Below are 21328 nucleotides of genomic sequence, written 5' to 3'. Positions count from 1 at the left end.
TCACACACTGTATCAGAGAGTGAGTAAATCCCACACTCACACTGTATCAGAGACTGAGTAAATCCCACACTCACACACTGTATCAGAGAGTGACAAAATCCCACACTCACACACTGTATCAGAGAGTGAGTAAATCCCACACTCACACACTGTATCAGAGAGTGAGTAAATCCCACACTCACACACTGTATCAGAGAGTGAGTAAATCCCACACTCACACACTTTATCTGAGAGTGAGTAAATCCCACACTCACACACTGTATCAGAGAGTGAGTAAATCCAACACTCACTCACAGTATCAGAGAGTGAGTAAATCCCACACTCACACACTGTATCAGAGAGTGAGTAAATCCCACACTCACACACTGTATCAGAGAGTGAGTAAATCCCACACTCACACTGTATCAGAGAGTGAGCAAATCCCACACTCCGACACTGTATCAGAGAGTGGGTAAATCCCACCCACACACTGTATCAGAGAGTGAGTAAATCCCACACCCACACACTATCAGAGAGTGAGTAAATCCCACACTCTCACACTGTATCAGAGAGTGAGTAAATCAAACACTCCCACTGTATCAGAGAGTGAGTAAATCCCACACTCACGCACTGTATCAGAGAGTCAGTAAATCCCACACTCACACGCTGTATCAGAGAGTGAGTAAATCTCACACTCACACTGTATCAGAGAGTGAGTAAATCCCACACTCACGCACTGTATCAGAGAGTGAGTAAATCCCACACTCACACGCTGTATCAGAGAGTGAGTAAATCCCACACTCTCACACTGTATCAGAGAGTGAGTAAATCCCACACTCACACACTGTATCAGAGTGAGTAAATCCCATACTCACACACTGTATCTGAGAGTGAGTAAATCCCACACTCACACACTGTATCAGAGAGTGAGTAAATCCCACACTCACACACTGTATCAGAGAGTGAGTAAATCCCACACATACACTGTATCAGAGTGTGAGTAAATCCCACACCCACACACTGTATCAGAGAGTGAGTAAATCACACACTCACACTGTATCAGAGAGTGAGTAAATCCCACACTCAAACACTGTATCAGAGAGTGACTAAATCCCACAATCACACACTCTATCAGAGAATGAGTAAATCCCACACACACACTGTATCAGAGAATGAGTAAACCCCACACACACACACTGTATCAGAGAATGAGTAAATCCCACACTCACACACTGTGTCAGAGAGTGAGTAAATCCCACACACACACACTGTATCAGAGAGTGAGTAAATCCCACACTCACACACTGTATCAGAGAGTGACTAAATCCCACACTCGCACACTGTATCAGAGAGTGAGTAAATCCCACACTCACACACTGTATCAGAGAGTGACTAAATCCCACACTCACACACTGTATCAGAGAGTGACTAAATCCCACACTCACACACTGTATCAGAGAGTGAGTAAATCCCCCACACACACTGAATCAGAGAGTGAGTAAATCCCTCACTCACACACTGTATCTGAGAGTGAGTAAATCCCACACTCACACACTGTATCAGAGAGTGAGTAAATCCCACACTCACACTGTATCAGAGACTGAGTAAATCCCACACTCACACACTGTATCAGAGAGTGACTAAATCCCACACTCACACACTGTATCAGAGAGTGAGTAAATCCCACACTCACACACTGTATCAGAGAGTGAGTAAATCCCACACTCACACACTGTATCAGAGAGTGACTAAATCCCACACTCACACACTGTATCAGAGAGTGACTAAATCCCACACTCACACACTGTATCAGAGAGTGAGTAAATCCCCCACACACACTGTATCAGAGAGTGAGTAAATCCCACACTCACACACTGTATCAGAGAGTGAGTAAATCCCACACTCACACACTGTATCTGAGAGTGAGTAAATCCCACACTCACACACTGGATCAGAGAGTGAGTAAATCCAACACTCACTCACAGTATCAGAGAGTGAGTAAATCCCACACTCACACACTGTATCAGAGAGTGAGTAAATCCCACACTCACACACTGTATCAGAGAGTGAGTAAATCCCACACTCACACTGTATCAGAGAGTGAGCAAATCCCACACTCCGACACTGTATCAGAGAGTGGGTAAATCCCACCCACACACTGTATCAGAGAGTGAGTAAATCCCACACCCACACAATATCAGAGAGTGAGTAAATCCCACACTCTCACACTGTATCTGAGAGTGAGTAAATCAAACACTCACACTGTATCAGAGAGTGAGTAAATCCCACACTCACGCACTGTATCAGAGAGTGAGTAAATCCCACACTCACACGCTGTATCAGAGAGTGAGTAAATCTCACACTCACACTGTATCAGAGAGTGAGTAAATCCCACACTCACGCACTGTATCAGAGAGTGACTAAATCCCACACTCAACACTGTATCAGAGAGTGACTAAATCCCATACTCACATACTGTAACAGAGAGTGAGTAAATCCCACACTCACACTGTATCAGAGAGTGACTAAATCCCACAATCACACACTTTATCAGAGAGTGACTAAATGCCACACTCAACACTGTATCAGAGAGTGACTAAATCCCATACTCACATACTGTAACAGAGAGTGAGTAAATCCCACACTCTCACACTGTATCAGAGAGTGAGTAAATCAAACACTCACACTGTATCAGAGAGTGAGTAAATCCCACACTCACGCACTGTATCAGAGAGTGAGTAAATCCTACACTCACACGCTGTATCAGAGAGTGAGTAAATCTCACACTCACACTGTATCAGAGAGTGAGTAAATCCCACACTCACGCACTGTATCAGAGAGTGAGTAAATCCCACTCTCACACGCTGTATCAGAGAGTGAGTAAATCCCACACTCTCACACAGTATCAGAGAGTGAGTAAATCCCATACTCACACACTGTATCAGAGTGAGTAAATCCCATACTCACACACTGTATCTGAGAGTGAGTAAATCCCACACTCATACACTGTATCAGAGAGTGAGTAAATCCCACACTCACACACTGTATCAGAGAGTGAGTAAATCCCACACATACACTGTATCAGAGAGTGAGTAAATCCCACATCCACACACTGTATCAGAGAGTGAGTAAATCACACACTCACACTGTATCAGAGAGTGAGTAAATCCCACACTCACACACTGTATCAGAGAGTGACCATATCCCACAATCACACAGTCTATCAGAGAGTGGGTAAATCCCACACACACTGTATCAGAGAATGAGTAAACCCCACACACACACACTGTATCAGAGAATGAGTAAATCCCACACTCTCACACTGTATCAGAGAGTGAGTAAATCCCACACACACACACTGTATCAGAGAGTGAGTAAATCCCACACTCACACACTGTATCAGAGAGTGACTAATTCCCACACTCACACACTGTATCAGAGAGTGAGTAAATCCCACACTCACACTGTATCAGAGAGTGAGTGAATCCCACACATACACTGTATCAGAGAGTGACTAAACCCCACAGTCACACATTGTATCAGAGAGTGACTAAATCCCATACTCACATACTGTATCAGAGAGTGACTAAATCCCACACTCAACACTGTATCAGAGAGTGACTAAATCCCACAATCACACACTGTATCAGAGAGTGACTAAATCCCACACTCACACACTGTATCAGAGAGTGAGTAAATCCCACTCTCTCACAACGTTTCAGAGAGTGAGCAAATCCCACACTCACACACTGTATCAGAGAGTGACTAAATCCCACACTCACACACTGTATCAGAGAGTGAGTAAATCCCACACTCACACACTGTATCAGAGAGTGAGTAAATCCCACACTCACACTGTATCAGAGACTGAGTAAATCCCACACTCACACACTGTATCAGAGAGTGACTAAATCCCACACTCACACATTGTATCAGAGAGTGAGTAAATCCCACACTCACACACTGTATCAGAGAGTGAGTAAATCCCACACTCACACACTGTATCACAGAGTGAGTAAATCCCACACTCACACACAGTATCAGAGAGTGAGTAAATCCCACACTCACACTGTATCACAGAGTGAGTAAATCCCACACTCACACACAGTATCAGAGAGTGAGTAAATCCCACACTCACACACTGTATCAGAGAGTGAGTAAATCCCACACTCACACACTGTATCAGAGAGTGAGTAAATGCCACACTCACACTGTATCAGAGACTGAGTAAATCCCACACTCACACACTGTACCAGAGAGTGACTAAATCCCACACTCACACACTGTATCAGAGAGTGAGTAAATACCACACTCACACACTGTATCAGAGAGTGAGTAAATCCCACACTCTCACACTGTATCTGAGAGTGAGTAAATCAAACACTCACACTGTATCAGAGAGTGAGTAAATCCCACACTCACGCACTGTATCAGAGAGTGAGTAAATCCCACACTCACACGCTGTATCAGAGAGTGAGTAAATCTCACACTCACACTGTATCAGAGAGTGAGTAAATCCCACACTCACGCACTGTATCAGAGAGTGACTAAATCCCACACTCAACACTGTATCAGAGAGTGACTAAATCCCATACTCACATACTGTAACAGAGAGTGAGTAAATCCCACACTCACACTGTATCAGAGAGTGACTAAATCCCACAATCACACACTTTATCAGAGAGTGACTAAATGCCACACTCAACACTGTATCAGAGAGTGACTAAATCCCATACTCACATACTGTAACAGAGAGTGAGTAAATCCCACACTCTCACACTGTATCAGAGAGTGAGTAAATCAAACACTCACACTGTATCAGAGAGTGAGTAAATCCCACACTCACGCACTGTATCAGAGAGTGAGTAAATCCTACACTCACACGCTGTATCAGAGAGTGAGTAAATCTCACACTCACACTGTATCAGAGAGTGAGTAAATCCCACACTCACGCACTGTATCAGAGAGTGAGTAAATCCCACTCTCACACGCTGTATCAGAGAGTGAGTAAATCCCACACTCTCACACAGTATCAGAGAGTGAGTAAATCCCATACTCACACACTGTATCAGAGTGAGTAAATCCCATACTCACACACTGTATCTGAGAGTGAGTAAATCCCACACTCATACACTGTATCAGAGAGTGAGTAAATCCCACACTCACACACTGTATCAGAGAGTGAGTAAATCCCACACATACACTGTATCAGAGAGTGAGTAAATCCCACATCCACACACTGTATCAGAGAGTGAGTAAATCACACACTCACACTGTATCAGAGAGTGAGTAAATCCCACACTCACACACTGTATCAGAGAGTGACCATATCCCACAATCACACAGTCTATCAGAGAGTGGGTAAATCCCACACACACTGTATCAGAGAATGAGTAAACCCCACACACACACACTGTATCAGAGAATGAGTAAATCCCACACTCTCACACTGTATCAGAGAGTGAGTAAATCCCACACACACACACTGTATCAGAGAGTGAGTAAATCCCACACTCACACACTGTATCAGAGAGTGACTAATTCCCACACTCACACACTGTATCAGAGAGTGAGTAAATCCCACACTCACACTGTATCAGAGAGTGAGTGAATCCCACACATACACTGTATCAGAGAGTGACTAAACCCCACAGTCACACATTGTATCAGAGAGTGACTAAATCCCATACTCACATACTGTATCAGAGAGTGACTAAATCCCACACTCAACACTGTATCAGAGAGTGACTAAATCCCACAATCACACACTGTATCAGAGAGTGACTAAATCCCACACTCACACACTGTATCAGAGAGTGAGTAAATCCCACTCTCTCACAACGTTTCAGAGAGTGAGCAAATCCCACACTCACACACTGTATCAGAGAGTGACTAAATCCCACACTCACACACTGTATCAGAGAGTGAGTAAATCCCACACTCACACACTGTATCAGAGAGTGAGTAAATCCCACACTCACACTGTATCAGAGACTGAGTAAATCCCACACTCACACACTGTATCAGAGAGTGACTAAATCCCACACTCACACATTGTATCAGAGAGTGAGTAAATCCCACACTCACACACTGTATCAGAGAGTGAGTAAATCCCACACTCACACACTGTATCACAGAGTGAGTAAATCCCACACTCACACACAGTATCAGAGAGTGAGTAAATCCCACACTCACACTGTATCACAGAGTGAGTAAATCCCACACTCACACACAGTATCAGAGAGTGAGTAAATCCCACACTCACACACTGTATCAGAGAGTGAGTAAATCCCACACTCACACACTGTATCAGAGAGTGAGTAAATGCCACACTCACACTGTATCAGAGACTGAGTAAATCCCACACTCACACACTGTACCAGAGAGTGACTAAATCCCACACTCACACACTGTATCAGAGAGTGAGTAAATACCACACTCACACACTGTATCAGAGAGTGAGTAAATCCCACACTCACACACTGTATCAGAGAGTGACTAAATCCCACACTCACACACTGTATCAGAGAGTGACTAAATCCCACACTCACTCACTGTATCAGAGAGTGAGTAAATCCCCCACACACACTGTATCAGAGAGTGAGTAAATCCCACACTCACACACTGCATCAGAGAGTGAGTAAATCCCACACTCACACACTGTATCTGAGAGTGAGTAAATCCCTCACTCACACACTGTATCAGAGAGTGAGTAAATCCAACACTCACTCACAGTATCAGAGAGTGAGTAAATCCCACACTCACACATTGTATCAGAGAGTGAGTAAATCCCACACTCACACACTGTATCAGAGAGTGAGTAAATCCCACACTCACACTGTATCAGAGAGTGAGCAAATCCCACACTCACACACTGTATCAGAGAGTGGGTAAATCCCACCCACACACTGTATCAGAGAGTGAGTAAATCCCACACCCACACACTATCAGAGAGTGAGTAAATCCCACAATCTCACACTGTATCAGAGAGTGAGTAAATCAAACACTCACACTGTATCAGAGAGTGAGTAAATCCCACACTCACGCACTGTATCAGAGAGTGAGTAAATCCCACACTCACACGCTGTATCAGAGAGTGAGTAAATCTCACACTCACACTGTATCAGAGAGTGAGTAAATCCCACACTCACGCACTGTATCAGAGAGTGAGTAAATCCCACACTCACACGCTGTATCAGAGAGTGAGTAAATCCCACACTCTCACACTGTATCAGAGAGTGAGTAAATCCCACACTCACACACTGTATCAGAGTGAGTAAATCCCATACTCACACACTGTATCTGAGAGTGAGGAAATCCCACACTCACACACTGTATCAGAGAGTGAGTAAATCCCACACTCACACACTGTGTCAGAGAGTGAGTAAATCCCACACATACACTGTATCAGAGAGTGATTAAATCCCACACCCACACACTGTATCAGAGAGTGAGTAAATCACACACTCACACTGTATCAGAGAGTGAGTAAATCCCACACTCACACACTGTATCAGAGAGTGACTAAATCCCACAATCACACACTCTATCAGAGAATGAGTAAATCCCACACACACACTGTATCAGAGAATGAGTAAACCCCACACACACACACTGTATCAGAGAATGAGTAAATCCCACACTCACACACTGTGTCAGAGAGTGAGTAAATCCCACACACACACACTGTATCAGAGAGTGAGTAAATCCCACACTCACACACTGTATCAGAGAGTGACTAAATCCCACACTCACACACTGTATCAGAGAGTGAGTAAATCCCAAACTCACACTGTATCAGAGAGTGAGTGAATCCCACACACACACTGTATCAGAGAGTGACTAAATCCCACAGTCACACACTGTATCAGAGAGTGACTAAATCCCATACTCACATACTGTATCAGAGAGTGACTAAATGCCACACTCAACACTGTATCAGAGAGTGACTAAATCCCATACTCACATACTGTAACAGAGAGTGAGTAAATCCCACACTCACACTGTATCAGAGAGTGACTAAATCCCACAATCACACACTGTATCAGAGAGTGACTAAATCCCACACTCACGCACAGTATCAGAGAGTGAGTAAATCCCACTCTCTCACAATGTATCAGAGAGTGAGCAAATCCCACACTCACACACTGTATCAGAGAGTGACTAAATCCCACACTCACACACTGTATCAGAGAGTGAGTAAATCCCACACTCACACACTGTATCAGAGAGTGAGTAAATCCCACACTCACACTGTATCAGAGACTGAGTAAATCCCACACTCACACACTGTATCAGAGAGTGACTAAATCCCACACTCACACATTGTATCAGAGAGTGAGTAAATCCCACACTCACACACTGCATCAGAGAGTGAGTAAATCCCACACTCACACACTGTATCACAGAGTGAGTAAATCCCTCACTCACACACAGTATCAGAGAGTGAGCAAATCCCACACTCACACTGTATCACAGAGTGAGTAAATACCACACTCACACACTGTATCAGAGAGTGAGTAAATCCCACACTCACACACTGTATCAGAGAGTGAGTAAATCCCACACACACACACTGTATCAGAGAGTGAGTAAATCCCACACTCACACACTGTATCAGAGAGTGACTAAATCCCACACTCGCACACTGTATCAGAGAGTGAGTAAATCCCACACTCACACACTGTATCAGAGAGTGACTAAATCCCACACTCACACACTGTATCAGAGAGTGACTAAATCCCACACTCACACACTGTATCAGAGAGTGAGTAAATCCCCCACACACACTGAATCAGAGAGTGAGTAAATCCCTCACTCACACACTGTATCTGAGAGTGAGTAAATCCCACACTCACACACTGTATCAGAGAGTGAGTAAATCCCACACTCACACTGTATCAGAGACTGAGTAAATCCCACACTCACACACTGTATCAGAGAGTGACTAAATCCCACACTCACACACTGTATCAGAGAGTGAGTAAATCCCACACTCACACACTGTATCAGAGAGTGAGTAAATCCCACACTCACACACTGTATCAGAGAGTGACTAAATCCCACACTCACACACTGTATCAGAGAGTGACTAAATCCCACACTCACACACTGTATCAGAGAGTGAGTAAATCCCCCACACACACTGTATCAGAGAGTGAGTAAATCCCACACTCACACACTGTATCAGAGAGTGAGTAAATCCCACACTCACACACTGTATCTGAGAGTGAGTAAATCCCACACTCACACACTGGATCAGAGAGTGAGTAAATCCAACACTCACTCACAGTATCAGAGAGTGAGTAAATCCCACACTCACACACTGTATCAGAGAGTGAGTAAATCCCACACTCACACACTGTATCAGAGAGTGAGTAAATCCCACACTCACACTGTATCAGAGAGTGAGCAAATCCCACACTCCGACACTGTATCAGAGAGTGGGTAAATCCCACCCACACACTGTATCAGAGAGTGAGTAAATCCCACACCCACACAATATCAGAGAGTGAGTAAATCCCACACTCTCACACTGTATCTGAGAGTGAGTAAATCAAACACTCACACTGTATCAGAGAGTGAGTAAATCCCACACTCACGCACTGTATCAGAGAGTGAGTAAATCCCACACTCACACGCTGTATCAGAGAGTGAGTAAATCTCACACTCACACTGTATCAGAGAGTGAGTAAATCCCACACTCACGCACTGTATCAGAGAGTGACTAAATCCCACACTCAACACTGTATCAGAGAGTGACTAAATCCCATACTCACATACTGTAACAGAGAGTGAGTAAATCCCACACTCACACTGTATCAGAGAGTGACTAAATCCTACAATCACACACTTTATCAGAGAGTGACTAAATGCCACACTCAACACTGTATCAGAGAGTGACTAAATCCCATACTCACATACTGTAACAGAGAGTGAGTAAATCCCACACTCTCACACTGTATCAGAGAGTGAGTAAATCAAACACTCACACTGTATCAGAGAGTGAGTAAATCCCACACTCACGCACTGTATCAGAGAGTGAGTAAATCCTACACTCACACGCTGTATCAGAGAGTGAGTAAATCTCACACTCACACTGTATCAGAGAGTGAGTAAATCCCACACTCACGCACTGTATCAGAGAGTGAGTAAATCCCACTCTCACACGCTGTATCAGAGAGTGAGTAAATCCCACACTCTCACACAGTATCAGAGAGTGAGTAAATCCCATACTCACACACTGTATCAGAGTGAGTAAATCCCATACTCACACACTGTATCTGAGAGTGAGTAAATCCCACACTCATACACTGTATCAGAGAGTGAGTAAATCCCACACATACACTGTATCAGAGAGTGAGTAAATCCCACATCCACACACTGTATCAGAGAGTGAGTAAATCACACACTCACACTGTATCAGAGAGTGAGTAAATCCCACACTCACACACTGTATCAGAGAGTGACCATATCCCACAATCACACAGTCTATCAGAGAGTGGGTAAATCCCACACACACTGTATCAGAGAATGAGTAAACCCCACACACACACACTGTATCAGAGAATGAGTAAATCCCACACTCTCACACTGTATCAGAGAGTGAGTAAATCCCACACACACACACTGTATCAGAGAGTGAGTAAATCCCACACTCACACACTGTATCAGAGAGTGACTAATTCCCACACTCACACACTGTATCAGAGAGTGAGTAAATCCCACACTCACACTGTATCAGAGAGTGAGTGAATCCCACACATACACTGTATCAGAGAGTGACTAAACCCCACAGTCACACATTGTATCAGAGAGTGACTAAATCCCATACTCACATACTGTATCAGAGAGTGACTAAATCCCACACTCAACACTGTATCAGAGAGTGACTAAATCCCACAATCACACACTGTATCAGAGAGTGACTAAATCCCACACTCACACACTGTATCAGAGAGTGAGTAAATCCCACTCTCTCACAACGTTTCAGAGAGTGAGCAAATCCCACACTCACACACTGTATCAGAGAGTGACTAAATCCCACACTCACACACTGTATCAGAGAGTGAGTAAATCCCACACTCACACACTGTATCAGAGAGTGAGTAAATCCCACACTCACACTGTATCAGAGACTGAGTAAATCCCACACTCACACACTGTATCAGAGAGTGACTAAATCCCACACTCACACATTGTATCAGAGAGTGAGTAAATCCCACACTCACACACTGTATCAGAGAGTGAGTAAATCCCACACTCACACACTGTATCACAGAGTGAGTAAATCCCACACTCACACACAGTATCAGAGAGTGAGTAAATCCCACACTCACACTGTATCACAGAGTGAGTAAATCCCACACTCACACACAGTATCAGAGAGTGAGTAAATCCCACACTCACACACTGTATCAGAGAGTGAGTAAATCCCACACTCACACACTGTATCAGAGAGTGAGTAAATGCCACACTCACACTGTATCAGAGACTGAGTAAATCCCACACTCACACACTGTACCAGAGAGTGACTAAATCCCACACTCACACACTGTTTCAGAGAGTGAGTAAATACCACACTCACACACTGTATCAGAGAGTGAGTAAATCCCACACTCACACACTGTATCAGAGAGTGACTAAATCCCACACTCACACACTGTATCAGAGAGTGACTAAATCCCACACTCACTCACTGTATCAGAGAGTGAGTAAATCCCCCACACACACTCTATCAGAGAGTGAGTAAATCCCACACTCACACACTGCATCAGAGAGTGAGTAAATCCCACACTCACACACTGTATCTGAGAGTGAGTAAATCCCTCACTCACACACTGTATCAGAGAGTGAGTAAATCCAACACTCACTCACAGTATCAGAGAGTGAGTAAATCCCACACTCACACATTGTATCAGAGAGTGAGTAAATCCCACACTCACACACTGTATCAGAGAGTGAGTAAATCCCACACTCACACTGTATCAGAGAGTGAGCAAATCCCACACTCACACACTGTATCAGAGAGTGGGTAAATCCCACCCACACACTGTATCAGAGAGTGAGTAAATCCCACACCCACACACTATCAGAGAGTGAGTAAATTCACAATCTCACACTGTATCAGAGAGTGAGTAAATCAAACACTCACACTGTATCAGAGAGTGAGTAAATCCCACACTCACGCACTGTATCAGAGAGTGAGTAAATCCCACACTCACACGCTGTATCAGAGAGTGAGTAAATCTCACACTCACACTGTATCAGAGAGTGAGTAAATCCCACACTCACGCACTGTATCAGAGAGTGAGTAAATCCCACACTCACACGCTGTATCAGAGAGTGAGTAAATCCCACACTCTCACACTGTATCAGAGAGTGAGTAAATCCCACACTCACACACTGTATCAGAGTGAGTAAATCCCATACTCACACACTGTATCTGAGAGTGAGGAAATCCCACACTCACACACTGTATCAGAGAGTGAGTAAATCCCACACTCACACACTGTGTCAGAGAGTGAGTAAATCCCACACATACACTGTATCAGAGAGTGATTAAATCCCACACCCACACACTGTATCAGAGAGTGAGTAAATCACACACTCACACTGTATCAGAGAGTGAGTAAATCCCACACTCACACACTGTATCAGAGAGTGACTAAATCCCACAATCACACACTCTATCAGAGAATGAGTAAATCCCACACACACACTGTATCAGAGAATGAGTAAACCCCACACACACACACTGTATCAGAGAATGAGTAAATCCCACACTCACACACTGTGTCAGAGAGTGAGTAAATCCCACACACACACACTGTATCAGAGAGTGAGTAAATCCCACACTCACACACTGTATCAGAGAGTGACTAAATCCCACACTCACACACTGTATCAGAGAGTGAGTAAATCCCAAACTCACACTGTATCAGAGAGTGAGTGAATCCCACACACACACTGTATCAGAGAGTGACTAAATCCCACAGTCACACACTGTATCAGAGAGTGACTAAATCCCATACTCACATACTGTATCAGAGAGTGACTAAATGCCACACTCAACACTGTATCAGAGAGTGACTAAATCCCATACTCACATACTGTAACAGAGAGTGAGTAAATCCCACACTCACACTGTATCAGAGAGTGACTAAATCCCACAATCACACACTGTATCAGAGAGTGACTAAATCCCACACTCACGCACAGTATCAGAGAGTGAGTAAATCCCACTCTCTCACAATGTATCAGAGAGTGAGCAAATCCCACACTCACACACTGTATCAGAGAGTGACTAAATCCCACACTCACACACTGTATCAGAGAGTGAGTAAATCCCACACTCACACACTGTATCAGAGAGTGAGTAAATCCCACACTCACACTGTATCAGAGACTGAGTAAATCCCACACTCACACACTGTATCAGAGAGTGACTAAATCCCACACTCACACATTGTATCAGAGAGTGAGTAAATCCCACACTCACACACTGCATCAGAGAGTGAGTAAATCCCACACTCACACACTGTATCACAGAGTGAGTAAATCCCTCACTCACACACAGTATCAGAGAGTGAGTAAATCCCACACTCACACTGTATCACAGAGTGAGTAAATACCACACTCACACACTGTATCAGAGAGTGAGTAAATCCCACACTCACACACTGTATCAGAGAGTGAGTAAATCCCACACTCACACTGTATCAGAGACTGAGTAAATCCCACACTCACACACTGTATCAGAGAGTGACTAAATCCCACACTCACACACTGTATCAGAGAGTGAGTAAATCCCACACTCACACACTGTATCAGAGAGTGCGTAAATCCCACACTCACACACTGTATCAGAGAGTGACTAAATCCCACACTCACACACTGTATCAGAGAGTGACTAAATCCCACACTCACACACTGTATCAGAGAGTGAGTAAATCCCCCACACACACTGTATCAGAGAGTGAGTAAATCCCACACTCACACACTGTATCAGAGAGTGAGTAAATCCCACACTCACACACTTTATCTGAGAGTGAGTAAATCCCACACTCACACACTGTATCAGAGAGTGAGTAAATCCAACACTCACTCACAGTATCAGAGAGTGAGTAAATCCCACACTCACACACTGTATCAGAGAGTGAGTAAATCCCACACTCACACACTGTATCAGAGAGTGAGTAAATCCCACACTCACACTGTATCAGAGAGTGAGCAAATCCCACACTCCGACACTGTATCAGAGAGTGGGTAAATCCCACCCACACACTGTATCAGAGAGTGAGTAAATCCCACACCCACACACTATCAGAGAGTGAGTAAATCCCACACTCTCACACTGTATCAGAGAGTGAGTAAATCAAACACTCCCACTGTATCAGAGAGTGAGTAAATCCCACACTCACGCACTGTATCAGAGAGTCAGTAAATCCCACACTCACACGCTGTATCAGAGAGTGAGTAAATCTCACACTCACACTGTATCAGAGAGTGAGTAAATCCCACACTCACGCACTGTATCAGAGAGTGAGTAAATCCCACACTCACACGCTGTATCAGAGAGTGAGTAAATCCCACACTCTCACACTGTATCAGAGAGTGAGTAAATCCCACACTCACACACTGTATCAGAGTGAGTAAATCCCATACTCACACACTGTATCTGAGAGTGAGTAAATCCCACACTCACACACTGTATCAGAGAGTGAGTAAATCCCACACTCACACACTGTATCAGAGAGTGTGTAAATCCCACACATACACTGTATCAGAGTGTGAGTAAATCCCACACCCACACACTGTATCAGAGAGTGAGTAAATCACACACTCACACTGTATCAGAGAGTGAGTAAATCCCACACTCACACACTGTATCAGAGAGTGACTAAATCCCACAATCACACACTCTATCAGAGAATGAGTAAATCCCACACACACACTGTATCAGAGAATGAGTAAACCCCACACACACACACTGTATCAGAGAATGAGTAAATCCCACACTCACACACTGTGTCAGAGAGTGAGTAAATCCCACACACACACACTGTATCAGAGAGTGAGTAAATCCCACACTCACACACTGTATCAGAGAGTGACTAAATCCCACACTCGCACACTGTATCAGAGAGTGAGTAAATCCCACACTCACACACTGTATCAGAGAGTGACTAAATCCCACACTCACACACTGTATCAGAGAGTGACTAAATCCCACACTCACACACTGTATCAGAGAGTGAGTAAATCCCCCACACACACTGAATCAGAGAGTCAGTAAATCCCTCACTCACACACTGTATCTGAGAGTGAGTAAATCCCACACTCACACACTGTATCAGAGAGTGAGTAAATCCCACACTCACACTGTATCAGAGACTGAGTAAATCCCACACTCACACACTGTATCAGAGAGTGACTAAATCCCACACTCACACACTGTATCAGAGAGTGAGTAAATCCCACACTCACACACTGTATCAGAGAGTGAGTAAATCCCACACTCACACACTGTATCAGAGAGTGAGTAAATCCCACACTCACACACTTTATCTGAGAGTGAGTAAATCCCACACTCACACACTGTATCAGAGAGTGAGTAAATCCAACACTCACTCACAGTATCAGAGAGTGAGTAAATCCCACACTCACACACTGTATCAGAGAGTGAGTAAATCCCACACTCACACACTGTATCAGAGAGTGAGTAAATCCCACACTCACACTGTATCAGAGAGTGAGCAAATCCCACACTCCGACACTGTATCAGAGAGTGGGTAAATCCCACCCACACACTGTATCAGAGAGTGAGTAAATCCCACACCCACACACTATCAGAGAGTGAGTAAATCCCACACTCTCACACTGTATCAGAGAGTGAGTAAATCAAACACTCCCACTGTATCAGAGAGTGAGTAAATCCCACACTCACGCACTGTATCAGAGAGTCAGTAAATCCCACACTCACACGCTGTATCAGAGAGTGAGTAAATCCCACACTCTCACACTGTATCAGAGAGTGAGTAAATCCCACACTCACACACTGTATCAGAGTGAGTAAATCCCATACTCACACACTGTATCTGAGAGTGAGTAAATCCCACACTCACACACTGTATCAGAGAGTGAGTAAATCCCACACTCACACACTGTATCAGAGAGTGAGTAAATCCCACACATACACTGTATCAGAGTGTGAGTAAATCCCACACCCACACACTGTATCAGAGAGTGAGTAAATCACACACTCACACTGTATCAGAGAGTGAGTAAATCCCACACTCAAACACTGTATCAGAGAGTGACTAAATCCCACAATCACACACTCTATCAGAGAATGAGTAAATCCCACACACACACTGTATCAGAGAATGAGTAAACCCCACACACACACACTGTATCAGAGAATGAGTAAATCCCACACTCACACACTGTGTCAGAGAGTGAGTAAATCCCACACACACACACTGTATCAGAGAGTGAGTAAATCCCACACTCACACACTGTATCAGAGAGTGACTAAATCCCACACTCGCACACTGTATCAGAGAGTGAGTAAATCCCACACTCACACACTGTATCAGAGAGTGACTAAATCCCACACTCACACACTGTATCAGAGAGTGACTAAATCCCACACACACACACTGTATCAGAGAGTGAGTAAATCCCCCACACACACTGAATCAGAGAGTGAGTAAGTCCCTCACTCACACACTGTATCTGAGAGTGAGTAAATCCCACACTCACACACTGTATCAGAGAGTGAGTAAATCCCACACTCACACTGTATCAGAGACTGAGTAAATCCCACACTCACACACTGTATCAGAGAGTGACTAAATCCCACACTCACACACTGTATCAGAGAGTGAGTAAATCCCACACTCACACACTGTATCAGAGAGTGAGTAAATCCCACACTCACACACTGTATCAGAGAGTGACTAAATCCCACACTCACACACTGTATCAGAGAGTGACTAAATCCCACACTCACACACTGTATCAGAGAGTGAGTAAATCCCCCACACACACTGTATCAGAGAGTGAGTAAATCCCACACTCACACACTGTATCAGAGAGTGAGTAAATCCCACACTCACACACTGTATCTGAGAGTGAGTAAATCCCACACTCACACACTGGATCAGAGAGTGAGTAAATCCAACACTCACTCACAGTATCAGAGAGTGAGTAAATCCCACACTCACACACTGTATCAGAGAGTGAGTAAATCCCACACTCACACACTGTATCAGAGAGTGAGTAAATCCCACACTCACACTGTATCAGAGAGTGAGCAAATCCCACACTCCGACACTGTATCAGAGAGTGGGTAAATCCCACCCACACACTGTATCAGAGAGTGAGTAAATCCCACACCCACACAATATCAGAGAGTGAGTAAATCCCACACTCTCACACTGTATCTGAGAGTGAGTAAATCAACCACTCACACTGTATCAGAGAGTGAGTAAATCCCACACTCACGCACTGTATCAGAGAGTGAGTAAATCCCACACTCACACGCTGTATCAGAGAGTGAGTAAATCTCACACTCACACTGTATCAGAGAGTGAGTAAATCCCACACTCACGCACTGTATCAGAGAGTGAGTAAATCCCACACTCACACGCTGTATCAGAGAGTGAGTAAATCCCACACTCTCACACTGTATCAGAGAGTGAGTAAATCCCACACTCACACACTGTATCAGAGTGTGTAAATCCCATACTCACACACTGTATCTGAGAGTGAGTAAATCCCACACTCACACACTGTATCAGAGAGTGAGTAAATCCCACACTCACACACTGTATCAGAGAGTGAGTAAATCCCACACATACACTGTATCAGAGAGTGAGTAAATCCCACACCCACACACTGTATCAGAGAGTGAGTAAATCCCACACACACACACTGTATCAGAGAGTGAGTAAATCCCACACTCACACACTGTATCAGAGAGTGAGTAAATCCCACACTCACACACTGTATCTGAGAGTGAGTAAATCCCACACTCACACACTGTATCAGAGAGTGAGTAAATCCAACACTCACTCACAGTATCAGAGAGTGAGTAAATCCCACACTCACACACTGTATCAGAGAGTGAGTAAATCCCACACTCACACACTGTATCAGAGAGTGAGTAAATCCCACACTCACACTGTATCAGAGAGTGAGCAAATCCCACACTCACACACTGTATCAGAGAGTGGGTAAATCCCACCCACACACTGTATCAGAGAGTGAGTAAATCCCACACCCACACACTATCAGAGAGTGAGTAAATCCCACACTCTCACACTGTATCAGAGAGTGAGTAAATCAAACACTCCCACTGTATCAGAGAGTGAGTAAATCCCACACTCACGCACTGTATCAGAGAGTCAGTAAATCCCACACTCACACGCTGTATCAGAGAGTGAGTAAATCTCACACTCACACTGTATCAGAGAGTGAGTAAATCCCACACTCACGCACTGTATCAGAGAGTGAGTAAATCCCACACTCACACGCTGTATCAGAGAGTGAGTAAATCCCACACTCTCACACTGTATCAGAGAGTGAGTAAATCCCACACTCACACACTGTATCAGAGTGAGTAAATCCCATACTCACACACTGTATCTGAGTGTGAGTAAATCCCACACCCACACACTGTATCAGAGAGTGAGTAAATCACACATTCACACTGTATCAGAGAGTGAGTAAATCCCACACTCACACACTGTATCAGAGAGTGACTAAATCCCACAATCACACACTCTATCAGAGAATGAGTAAATCCCCCACACACACTGTATCAGAGAATGAGTAAACCCCACACACACACACTGTATCAGAGAATGAATAAATCCCACACTCACACACTGTGTCAGAGAGTGAGTAAATCCCACACACACACACTGTATCAGAGAGTGAGTATCCCACACTCTCACACTGTATCAGAGAGTGACTAAATCCCACACTCACACACTGTATCAGAGAGTGAGTAAATCCCACACTCACACACTGTATCAGAGAGTGACTAAATCCCACACTCACACACTGTATCAGAGAGTGACTAAATCCCACACTCACACACTGTATCAGAGAGTGAGTAAATCCCCCACACACACTGAATCAGAGAGTGAGTAAATCCCACACTCACACACTGTATCTGAGAGTGAGTAAATCCCACACTCACACACTGTATCAGAGAGTGAGTAAATCCAACACTCACTCACAGTATCAGATAGTGAGTAAATCCCACACTCACACACTGTATCAGAGAGTGAGTAAATCCCACACTCACACACTGTATCAGAGAGTGAGTAAATTCCACACTCACACTGTATCAGAGAGTGAGCAAATCCCACACTCACACACTATATCAGAGAGTGGGTAAATCCCACTCACACGCTGTATCAGAGAGTGAGTAAATCCCACACTCTCACACTGTATCAGAGAGTGAGTAAATCCCACACTCACACACTGTATCAGAGTAAGTAAATCCCATACTCACACACTGTATCTGAGAGTGAGTAAATCCCACACTCACACACTGTATCAGAGAGTGAGTAAATCCCACACTCACACACTGTATCAGAGAGTGAGTAAATCCCACACATACACTGTATCAGAGTGTGAGTAAATCCCACACCCACACACTGTATCAGAGAGTGAGTAAATCACACACTCACACTGTATCAGAGAGTGAGTAAATCCCACACTCACACACTGTATCAGAGAGTGACTAAATCCCACAATCACACACTCTATCAGAGAATGAGTAAATCCCACACACACACTGTATCAGAGAATGAGTAAACCCCACACACACACACTGTATCAGAGAATGAGTAAATCCCACACTCACACACTGTGTCAGAGAGTGAGTAAATCCCACACACACACACTGTATCAGAGAGTGAGTAAATCCGACACTCACACACTGTATCAGAGAGTGACTAAATCCCACACTCACACACTTTATCAGAGAGTGAGTAAATCCCACACTCACACACTGTATCAGAGAGTGACTAAATCCCACACTCACACACTGTATCAGAGAGTGACTAAATCCCACACTCACACACTGTATCAGAGAGTGAGTAAATCCCCCACACACACTGTATCAGAGAGTGAGTAAATCCCACACTCACACACTGTATCAGAGAGTGAGTAAATCCCACACTCACACACTGTATCTGAGAGTGAGTAAATCCCACACTCACACACTGTATCAGAGAGTGAGTAAATCCCACACTCTCACACTGTATCAGAGAGTGAGTAAATCCCACACTCACACGCTGTATCAGAGAGTGAGTAAATCTCACACTCACACTGTATCAGAGAGTGAGTAAATCCCACACTCACGCACTGTATCAGAGAGTGAGTAAATCCCACACTCACACACTGTATCAGAGAGTGAGTAAATCCCACACTCTCACAATGTATCAGAGAGTGAGTAAATCCCACACTCACACACTGTATCAGAGTGAGTAAATCCCATACTCACACACTGTATCTGAGAGTGAGTAAATCCCACACTCACACACTGTATCAGAGAGTGAGTAAATCCCACACTCACACACTGTATCAGAGAGTGAGTAAATCCCACACTCACACGCTGTATCAGAGAGTGAGTAAATCCCACACTCTCACAATGTATCAGAGAGTGAGTAAATCCCACACTCACACACTGTATCAGAGTGAGTAAATCCCATACTCACACACTGTATCTGAGAGTGAGTAAATCCCACACTCACACACTGTATCAGAGAGTGAGTAAATCCCACACTCACACACTGTATCAGAGAGTGAGTAAATCCCACACATACACTGTATCAGAGAGTTTGTAAATCCCACACCCACACACTGTATCAGAGAGTGAGTAAATCCCACACACACACACTGTATCAGAGAGTGAGTAAATCCCACACTCACACACTGTATCAGAGAGTGAGTAAATCCCACACTCACACACTGTATCTGAGAGTGAGTAAATCCCACACTCACACACTGTATCAGAGAGTGAGTAAATCCAACACTCACTCACAGTATCAGAGAGTGAGTAAATCCCACACTCACACATTGTATCAGAGAGTGAGTAAATCCCACACTCACACACTGTATCAGAGAGTGAGTAAATCCCACACTCACACTGTATCAGAGAGTGAGCAAATCCCACACTCACACACTGTATCAGAGAGTGGGTAAATCCCACCCACACACTGTATCAGAGAGTGAGTAAATCCCACACCCACACACTATCAGAGAGTGAGTAAATCCCACACTCTCACACTGTATCAGAGAGTGAGTAAATCAAACACTCCCACTG

The sequence above is a fragment of the Scyliorhinus torazame genome, chromosome 24 (assembly GCF_047496885.1).
Source record: "Scyliorhinus torazame isolate Kashiwa2021f chromosome 24, sScyTor2.1, whole genome shotgun sequence".
NCBI lineage: Eukaryota > Metazoa > Chordata > Chondrichthyes > Carcharhiniformes > Scyliorhinidae > Scyliorhinus > Scyliorhinus torazame.
This window is presented reverse-complemented; position numbering follows the sequence as displayed.